The 10807-nt window shown below is 38.9% G+C and overlaps 1 long non-coding RNA gene across 1 annotated transcript; it reads left to right on the top strand.

The window, feature by feature from the left end:
- Nucleotides 1-862: 862 nt before the first annotated feature.
- LOC145116384 (uncharacterized) lies at nt 863-3049 on the top strand. Its single transcript, XR_013712047.1, has 3 exons — nt 863-1891; nt 1974-2534; nt 2766-3049. It is a non-coding gene; the product is annotated as an uncharacterized LOC145116384 (long non-coding RNA).
- Nucleotides 3050-10807: the final 7758 nt, after the last annotated feature.

The following is a 10807-nucleotide window of genomic DNA, read 5'->3' as shown; positions in this document are numbered from 1 at the left end:
CTACTGCCGAGTATAGACCCAAACCACAAAACCGAATGGGTAGGGTAGCAAGTCGCCACTGTAAGTCGCCAAAGAATGGGCCACCACAAACCACAATGTCCTCAATCGCCCCACGTAATCCATTATCGAAGAACAAAGCCGCCTCCTCCATGTGAACGGGTTGCCACCGTCGTTGTTTGATCCCGCCCGAAGGGTACGTAGGTCTGAAATCTCTGGAACGGAAATTTGCTAACATTGATACTTTTTTCTATTTTATCAAACTTACCCCTTGATACTGACAAATATATAAATTAACATACGATTATATAATTATACGTGAATACTACTATAATATACAACAACATTAAGAGTTAATTGGAACAAACATAATGAATTTTAACCATTTTATCAACACACGACGTATATTATAGCCACGTCATATTCTGCTTTAGTTAGTTTTTTGGTTATGTTTTGGCTGGATAGTTAACATACGAAGTTAGTGCAAGTATATTTACAATTAGTGCACCGTTCATTTTTTTTTAACATAAAGAAATATTAATTGAAATGGGATTATAGGTTGTGCTTTTATACAAGAAAGCTGAAATGAAAACGAAGACTAACATACTTGTCTACTTCACTATTTACACAATACACCTTCTATCTTCTATAAGTTACAATCTAAACCCTCCAAGTACCAACATATTGTCAACTACAGATGTTCTGTGACTATTTTGACAATCATAAATCCAAGATCCTCCCCTCATGATTAACGATGATGTTGAAATTGGGGCCTACATAATCCTTTCGTGAATTGATCAGCTAGCTGTTATTTAGTGGGTATATATTTGGGCAGAATGAATCTGTCTTTGTATTTGTCCCTCACAAAGTGACAATCAATATCTAAATGTTTGGTCCGTTCATGAAATACGGGATTTGTGTTATATGGATTGCTGATTTATTATCACACCATAGATTAACTGGAATTTTCAACTTCACTTGAAGATCTCTCAATATGTAATTGATCCAAAGTAGTTCACAAACAGTAGCAGCTAATACTCTGTATTCAGTTTCACAAGAAGAGTGAGAAACTGTCTTCTGCTTTTTAGTCTTCCTATTAGCTGTATATATTATTTATATAATAATATTCTGTTGTATCCTAGATCAGAATAGTTTGTTTCCTATTTTATAGATTTCTGTTGTATATATCCGGTATTCCTATCAATGAATACTTTGACCTTTTCTAAAGAGTTTACATGGTATCAGAGCCACGGCTCTGTATCGATCATCTTTTTCCCTAATCCCGTCGCCACCAAGCTACGGCTTGACTTCTGCCACCGACATGTGTCTCCTGTGATCGGTAGTACTCTCCTCAGTCCTCTTTTGTCTATCCTACTTTTCCTGCAACTTTTTTTTCAATGATAGAAGACAAATCTGCATCTTCTTCTAACCCCAAAGCAATCCACCCTGTCTATACCGTGACCAACATTCAAAATAAGGTCAGGGTACTAGATGGTGTTAAGGTTTCATACTCTTCTTGGGTTTGTCTCTTTCAACTCCATGCCAAGGGCTATAGAGTTACCTCTCATATGATGGTACTACTCCACCAGAAAAAAAAAGATCCCGGTTATGAAGAATGGGATGAGATTGACGCCATTCTTTTGCAGTGGATCTATGGCACATTATCTGATGATATCCTCATGCGTGTTATTGTTACTGACTCCACTGCCCATCAAGTCTGGCTCCGCATCTAGACCATTTTCCTTAACAACAAAGGTGCAAGAGCAGCTGCTCTTAAGCATGAGTTCAATAACCTTACCCTCAAGCCCATGCCATCTCTTGAATCTTACTGTCAAAAGCTTAAGGAACTTGCAGATCAACTTAATGATGTGGACAGCCCTGTTAATGAACAAAGGTTAGTCTTACAGCTTGTTCGTGTCTTGCACTCAGAATATGACATTGTTGCCTCATACATCAATCAAACTCTTCCCTCTTAGGAGTCAGCTTGTAGTATGTTGCAACTGGAACACCACCGCCAATCTGCCCGGGAGACTTTTTCCCCCCTGCTGCCTTAGCCATCGCATCTCAGCCAAATCCGACTGGTGGTAACCGGAGATTTAATGGTCGAGGCCAGACTCGGCAACCAAACCGCAGGTCAAACGCTTCTGGTCCTTTATCAGGTCTTCATCGCGCCTCTTCCAATAGACCTGCTCCAGGTTCCTCTTGTGGTACTTCTGGTTCCCATGATCCATGGCCTGTTCCACCTAGACCTCAAAACTTTTGGCCACCATGGTGGGTGCCCCCACCTTGCCCATACCCAACACAACCGGGTTGATCTTCCTCTTGGTCTGGACCAGCATCACAATGGAACCAAACAACAACCCTTACAGCAGCCCTTGGTCATCCCTCTTCAGACCATCCCTCAGCAAATTTCTTGTCTTGTTGCCCACTGGAACCCACACAAGTCGGGGAAGCTCTTCATGCAATGAATCTGGAACAAAGTGATGACCAATGGTACATGGACTGGGGTGCTACCGACCACATCACTGGGAACAAAGGTAAAATTTCTAACCCATCTTTATCTATCCCTACTGGTTCGATTTTTGTAGGTAACGGAGCTCGCGTGAACATTCTTGGATCGGGAAACTCAACCTTTCCAACCCCTACCCGTCACCTACAAAAATATCCTTTATACTCCCAACATTATTAAGAATCTTATTTTCGTTCGAAAATTTACTGTTGATAATGATGTGTCCATCGAATTTGATACCCATGGTTTTTCTGTGAAGGAGTATAAGAGTGGGACAATCCTCTCCCGCCACAATAGATCAAGTCAACTCTATCCCGTCACCTATCTAGTTTAAGAATCCACTGTTTTGACTTTCAGCTTTCAGGATTTTTGGCATGATCATTTGGGACATCCCGGCTTACCGGTTTTTAATTTTCTAGTTTCCAATAAAATTATTCCTTGTAAAAAACGTGCTAGAACCTTGGTTTGTAATTCTTTTCAACTTTCTAAGCATAAACAATTACCATTTTCTATTTCTCAATCTACTTCTTTATTACCGTTTGATATTGTGCATTGTGATCTTTGGACTTCACCAGTTACAAGCAAAATTGGGTACAAATATTACCTCGTTCTTATTGATAATTTTTCTCAATATACTTGGGTTTTTCCCCTGAAATTCAAATCTGAAACTTTTACTAAGTTCTCCAATTTTCATACTTATATCAAAACACAATTCAACACCTCTATTAAATCCTTTCAATGTGACTTAGGGGGTGAATTTGACAATAACTCCTTCAAATCCTTTACTTCAACAAACGATCTTCAATTTCGGTTCTCATGCCAACACACGTCGCAACAAAATGGTAAATCAGAACGCATGATTCGTCGCCTAAATGAAGTCATGCTCACCTTACTAACCCATGCATCCTTACCCCCTAATTTTTGGGTTGAGGCGCTTCACACCGCCTGCTACTTGCATAATATTTTACCTACTCAATTGCTCAAATTCCACACCCCTACTTCTGCACTATATCGTCGAAACCCCACCTATGACCACCTTCGTGTTTTTGGATGCACTTGTTATCCCAACATTTCTTCCACTTGACCTCATAAGCTCACCACTCGCTTCGTTCGTTGTGTTTTCCTTAGCTACCCTGCTGATTTTCGTGGGTATCGTTGCCTTGACATCTCCTCCGGACACATCATCTTATCCCGCCACGTCACGTTTGACGAGACCTCCTTTCCATTTTCCTCACCCAGTAATAGCCACAACTACTCTTTTCTTGACTCAGATGAGTCCCCTCTGCTATTTCAACCCCACGCCACCCCATCCCCTCCTACTCCCTCAAATAACTCCCCACCCTCTTCTCCTCCCTCACCCACTGTCCCTCCTCAGACTCCTATTACCTACCAACAGTCACAACGCCAAACCTCTACCCATCCCTTGCCAACCCCCACCCCTCCCTCTCCACCGTTAAATTCCAGTGATCATGATTTAAACCACCACCTCCTTCTGCTCCCGCCCCATCCCACTCCATGACCACTCGCTCCAAAGTGGGAACAATTAAACCCAAGCTTCACTTTAAGCTTTCTGTCACCTCCTCCTCACCCGTTTCCCCCCTCCCCACCTCCCACCTTAAAGCCTTGTCCGATCCAAATTGGAACGCAACAATGTCCGATGAATTTCGAGCCTTGATGGATAATAAAACTTGGGTCTTAGTACCTCGGCCACCGGATACTAATGTCATCTGTTGCATGTGGTTATTTCGCCATAAGTTCAATGTAAATGGCACTTTACAACGTTACAAAGCTCGATTCGTTGTTAATGGAAAATTTCAACAGGTTGGAATTGATGGGTTTTGTATACTACAACATCCTATGGTGCACATACAACCCTAAATACCTTGGATCTATGTTTTCACTAATTATACATGCAAATGGTTTAAAAGGCATTGATCCTATAACTAGCATGCACATGTCATATACCATATAAGATACTAGTTAGAGTAACATACCTTTTATGTAGCTTGAAGTCTTGATGTATTTTGGCCTTAAGAGCTTAGCCCCAATAGTGTGGAAGCCTCAAATGAAGTCACAACACATCATGGAAAAAGGATGAAACTTGAGAGAGAATTCATACACACCAAAACCATCCATATCCTCCAAGAATACATTAGTAGTGATTTTGGCTATGAAGTAACATATTTATATGTGGAATTCCAAAGGCCATGGGTTAACCCAAACCCATACCCATGGGTTTATGATCCATGGTTCAAGTGGCCCAACTCTTTATGTATCCATACATAAACTTGGTCCAACATGGATCATAAGCCCAACACATATAAATATAACTAATTACCATAATTAGTCCCCATAGATTTAATTAGTCTTTTTTGATCACTAAATTAATTCCAAATTAATTCTTGATCAATACTAATTAAAACATATGATTTCATATTAATATATTAGAACTTATAATATATTAATAAATCATACATAACCTTCTCTTAAGAGTCTATCCTAACAAATTGTCTTGATGATATGCAACCCAAATGGACCATGCTACTCTCGGGTCAAGTACATACCAATAATAGTTATGGGCTTAGACATCTAATCCAACAGTCTCCCACTTGGATAAGTCTAAAACTATTATTGCAAGTAGGACTCCAAACCCCGAATAGAAATCGTAGCTCTTAAAAACCGATGTCGAACTCTGACCTAGTCAATGACTTGTCCATTAGATAAGGGATCGTATATTCCTATATTCTAGATATCATATGGACTGAGACATGGATTATAATCATTCTCTCTGTCCATCTGTTGTTTCCCGATTTCCGATTTATGACGACTGACTAATTGAACAAATCAAATCAGTCCAGGCCCGGCCAAGCACTTACAATTGTCATCACTAAATCATCGAGGGGCCCACAAATATCGCTTTTATCCTTCCAAGGGTAAAAGGAATGGATAAACTTCGACTCATATACTTGTACTAACTAATTGTTGAATGATACACAAAGGCATGTTTTATAACATCAAGTTACTGATGCATTTTCATACAATCAATGTACAACCAACTCATAGTCAACAACTCATATCTCTAGGTTTGAAGAATATAAGATATTATCATCTTATGATCACTTGTGATAAAATCCATGAAGTGAGTCAAATGAGAGTGGGTTTAATCCAATTCTCGAATCTCATTCCAGGAGCACTCATGAATGTTGCAGCAACTTTTGCTCTATCTAAACACTTTAGACATCTACAAGCCCAATTCATGACAGTCTTGATTCATACCTACTTCCAAAACATGCAAAGTGAAACACAAGAATAATCGAATCCAATGTTGTCTCAGAACTTATGAATATAAATAAAACACCTTTTATTTATCACCATATTGATTACACATTATTCATTGTATATTGTTTCGATTTATCAACCTAATACTTGAATTAAAACAATAGTCATGCCATGCTCCAAGCATGCACACTATGTTTGGTCAAACAATGGTTATGCCATACTCCAAGTATGCACACTATGTTTGTCGATTATCCTTACTTTGTGAAATAGACCAATTGAACATGATTTCAATGATGCTCATTTCACAATCCCAAATCCTTACCGCAAATGTAAGAATACAAGATTCTTTGCCATTTACTGAAATCTATTAGATCTAAACTTATATGCATTGATCCTCTTGTAATGACTGTGCACACAAGTCACAAAGACTTGGCAACAGATATTTACAAAGTATTCCAATGGAGAGCAATTCCATGGAAACGAAGTCTCAAATTCAAAGTACATTCCTTTGAACATCCTTCTTGCATTAAGTTTTCTAATCTTACACAGATTTAATGAATAACTTCCACCTATGGAAACATTTCCACATTCCCATTTTGACTATCACTTCTGAACAAGAGTTGCCTCCTTTCAGAATATGTCAATATGGTCCTTCCAAAATTAACACTATACTTCCAATTGTCCATGAGCAACCAATCTTTAGTAAAGCTCAGACTGTCCTCGACAACTGCTTAATCATTTTAGTCATACCCAGTTCTAGTACTTTTTCCCTCTTAATGCCCCAGGCAGTTGGAAAAATTTAGAATAGATGAATATTACAGCATATGTAATCGATCCTATATCTGAAGCATATGGGACACGATTCATGATGTCTCACATAAAGACATGATACTTGACCAGTTTTTTGCTGTAATATTTCTATTTCTATTTGCCATGTTCTCATAATTCAGATTCTGAAAAGGGATGTCGTAATCATAATCGAATTTTAGAACGCAAATAATGTAATTATGACTAAATTTGATTAAAAATCTCAATCTAATCTTGTATAATTGAAATGAATTATGAATTCCTCTCCCTTAATTATAGCAAAACAACTTTTCAACCCCTGCAGCTTTGTAAATTGAAACTTTTGTTTTCTATAATTAACATTGCTAACTTGCAAAGCTTAACATAAAAAACCATGCTCCCACTAACATGATAATGATTAGCATAACACTTATGCTCCCACTAACTTTGACATGTATTCAGAAACAGCTGGACTTCTAGAAATCAATACTTTATTGACTTTCTTACAAAAGTTCAGATTTCTTATACGAGATGCTTTGATAAGACTTTATCAAAATCATACAACTTTTCTTAGATAGCTCACATGTGTGTCTAAACAATTTTTAGAACTATGAAAAGGGATGTCGTAATCATAGTCTCAATTGTTTAGACATTTTCCATTTCTCACAAGTCCATGTTAGTGTGCCGGTTAACCCCACACGCTCCACTAACGACTTTGAGAATGCAAATATCATAATTGATATTTCCTTAAAATCTACTTAGTGAAAGCGTTTCCTCACCATCATTTTCATGAATCGGAGAGAAACCTTATGACACTTAGATTTTATGGTGTATGTGTTCCTATCCATGTAAATTTTTCAAAACCATAATCACGAGACAAGGTTAGTGACAAATCCAAACTCATATGGACTGAACTTGTGCAATCTTAACTTCTTGCCACCTGACAGCACAAGGGTCTATCATTGCTTCCAAGTAGTTATGCAAACAACTAAGAACTCATAGAACTCACATGTGTCACACCCCGAAACCGGCGGCGGAAACGTTCCGGGGCGGAGCGACGTCATGCGTAGTATCACAACAGTTGTATCATAGTAAGCATAGTAAACACAATCCAAACATTGAATACATACATGAAAAGATTTACATTGTCTTAATACAAAGATTATACATATCAGTATATAGCAAAAGTAAGACGTAAATTCGATACGCTCCGTCTTCTCAAAAAGTTGGCAGGAGTACCTGTCTATTGACGCCTTGAGAATACAAGCAGTTTTAAAATATCAGCATAAAGCTGGTGAGTTCATAAGCTGTTAATTCTGGTAAAAGACATGTTTCTTTGATTCTTTGAAAAGTTGTTTTCCCAAGAAAATCCCATATTTCCTTATGAAAGAGGTTTTGATTATCCATTAGTTACACATAAACAGACTATTTATGAAAGATTTGGTTATCCCAGAAAATCCCATATTTTCTTAAAGGTTGAAAGTTGGTTATCTATACACAAGTATTTATCATACTTGGACGGCAGTTTTCTTTTCGAAACTCTGGTTACACCCAGAGGAGTATATTAGAAGCTCTGGTCACACCCAGAGGATTATATTCGAAGCTCTGGTTACACCCAGAGGATTATGTTAGAAGAGTAAATTCCTGCTACCTAAGTTGTGAGTGCCATAACCGTACTAAGACTGGATAAGGCACGTAAATGGGACAGTATCATTTATGACTTTGTCACCCCTGAACCAAAGGGTTCCACTATAGCTAGCAGCGAGGGTGTGGGATAGTCAGTCCCATATAGATCTATACACAATAGTCACGCTCTCCCTCCAAGAGATTATGGTTATAAGTCGTAGCCCTCCACTCACGAATCCGGGGGAGTGTTACCGAGGACATGTCTCAAACTTAGCCTAACGAATTTACAAGTGATAATACAAAAATCCTTTTATGATTTGCATGAATCCTTTATGAAATAATACATATTATGATAAGGTTCACGAGTTCCTTGCTTTAGATTTGAAAACTATTACTACGAGTTGATTTCTTAATCGATTTGTAAAACAGTTTTCTGAGTTAAAAGCATGCAGAACATGAAATCATTTTATACAAAAAGAGATAAATCGAGCACAAGTTTCCTTGTACTTTTGCTTGTATTCCCCCCCTGAAAACATGAAAAACTCGGAAAAGTATAGGGGTATGAACTCACCAGTCGTGGGTGATTCGGATGGACGGATGGTATAGGATGCTATGTGTCAAGTGAGGACTTGAACACACACTCAGATCCTATTGAACAAGAAATGATACATTTATGTATCTAATTAGTCATTTAATAACTAATTAAGTGAGTTAGGACACCCTAATACATGAAAACACTTTGCTACAAGTGCTAAGAGTACTAAGGGTTGCATATAAGGAGTGTATGACCTCACTATGGAGTTTACACTTCAAATGGTGGCCCTTAGGGGTGTTTACGGTTTCTGGACCACCTCCCCCATTAGTTTACGGCCGTAAACTCATGGGAATGGTTCCATTGGATGTTTTACGGTCTTATACTACTCAAGGAAGTGATCTAGACTCGAATCAAGGGCTTAGGAAGTGACTAGGGCTCGAAATGACCCTCTTTTGGAGTTTACGGTCCTTGGACCACTCCTTGGGAGTTTACGGTCGTAAACACATGGGTTTACGGTCGTAAACTCATGGGAATGGTGCATTTGGGTGTTTTGAGGTCTCATGCTTCACAAAGAAGGGTCCTAGGGTTGAATCAAAGGCTTAGGAAGTGTTTGGGGCTTGGAATGGACCCTTTATGGAGTTTACGGTTTCTGAACCACTCCTTGGGGAGTTTACGGTCGTAAACACATGGGTTTACAGTCGTAAACTCATGTTTGTTCAATCTTCATGAGTTTTGATGGTTGTAGGTCATGCATGCAAGGTTCTAGACCCAAAGGTAAGCCATTCAAGGTGTTAAGGGCACTTAAACACCCTTTGGAGGTGTTTACGGTTTTGGGAGACCTTCCCAAACCGTAAACTCATGTTTGCACCATTCAATCCATGTTTTAGGGTTCTAAGATCATTCCAGCAACTTTCTAGGTCATTAGCCAAGCATTGAAGAGGGTTTGGGGCATCAAAACCCCATTTTGGGGTGTTTACGGTTCATGAATGTTTATGGACCGTAAACTCATGTTTACCCCCAAAAAGTTATGATCTTGGGGTTCTAAGTTCATGCATGCAAGTTTTTAAGCCATAGCTAAACACTAGAAGAGGTTTGGAAGGGTTTTGGGGCTTCAAAACCCCCTTTTGGGAGTTTACGGTTTTGGGAGGTGTTCCCAAACCGTAAACATAAGTTTTTGGGTCCTTTGGAGAGTTTAACCCATAGATTTGCATGCATGTTAAGTTAAACAACAAGCTAGGAAGGATTACTTACGATTTTGGAGCTTGAATGAGTGATTCTTGAGCAAAAATCCGATTTTTTAGAGAGAGAGAGTGTAGAGAGAGAAAGTTCTAAGGTGGGAAAAGGTTCAAATGGAGTCCACTCAACCCTTATATGGGGTTGAGTCCACGGTTAGGTGGGGACACACCCAATCCCGACATTAAACGGAGTTTAAGATTTTACCCGATTAAGTGACCGTCACCCGACTTAGTCGTAAACTAGAAATTTTTCCAAAGGATTATCGAGGGAATTATATGTGATTTTATTGATTTCCTACACGTAGGAAATTATGACAATAACCCTAGATGAATTATTTAACTTAAAAGTTAACGGACAATTTTAATAATAAAATAAATTTTATTAACGGAAAGGGTTACAGTGACGGAATAAATTTCGGGTTGTCACATCATCCCCCCGTTAGAGGGAATTTCGTCCCGAAATTTAAGATACAAATCATGGATTTGGAAAGAGATACGGATATTTCTGTTTCATCGAGTCTTAACGCTCCCAAGTGAATTCGGGTCCCCGCTCGGCATTCCAGCGAACCTTCACTATCGGGATGCGGCTTTGTTTCGTTCGTTTGATTTCTCGATCCATGATTTCGATTGGTTCTTCCACAAAGTTCAGATTTTCGTTGATTTCAATCTCATCGAGAGGAATCGTCAGGGTTTCGTTAGGTACGCATTTCTTAAGAATTCGAAACGTGGAACATAGGATGAATGTTGCTAAGTTCATGCGGTAAACGAAGTTTGTAGGCTACGGGACCGATCCTAGAGAGGTTCTCGAATGGTCCTAAGCTCTTGAGAAGGTAGAATGTT

Source organism: Lactuca virosa, chromosome 5 (assembly GCF_052849685.1).
Source record: "Lactuca virosa cultivar CGN04683 chromosome 5, Lactuca_virosa_CGN04683_v6, whole genome shotgun sequence".
Classification (NCBI taxonomy): Eukaryota; Viridiplantae; Streptophyta; class Magnoliopsida; order Asterales; family Asteraceae; genus Lactuca; species Lactuca virosa.
The sequence above is the reverse complement of the archived record's forward strand: the minus strand, read 5'-3'. Positions and strand labels throughout refer to the sequence as shown.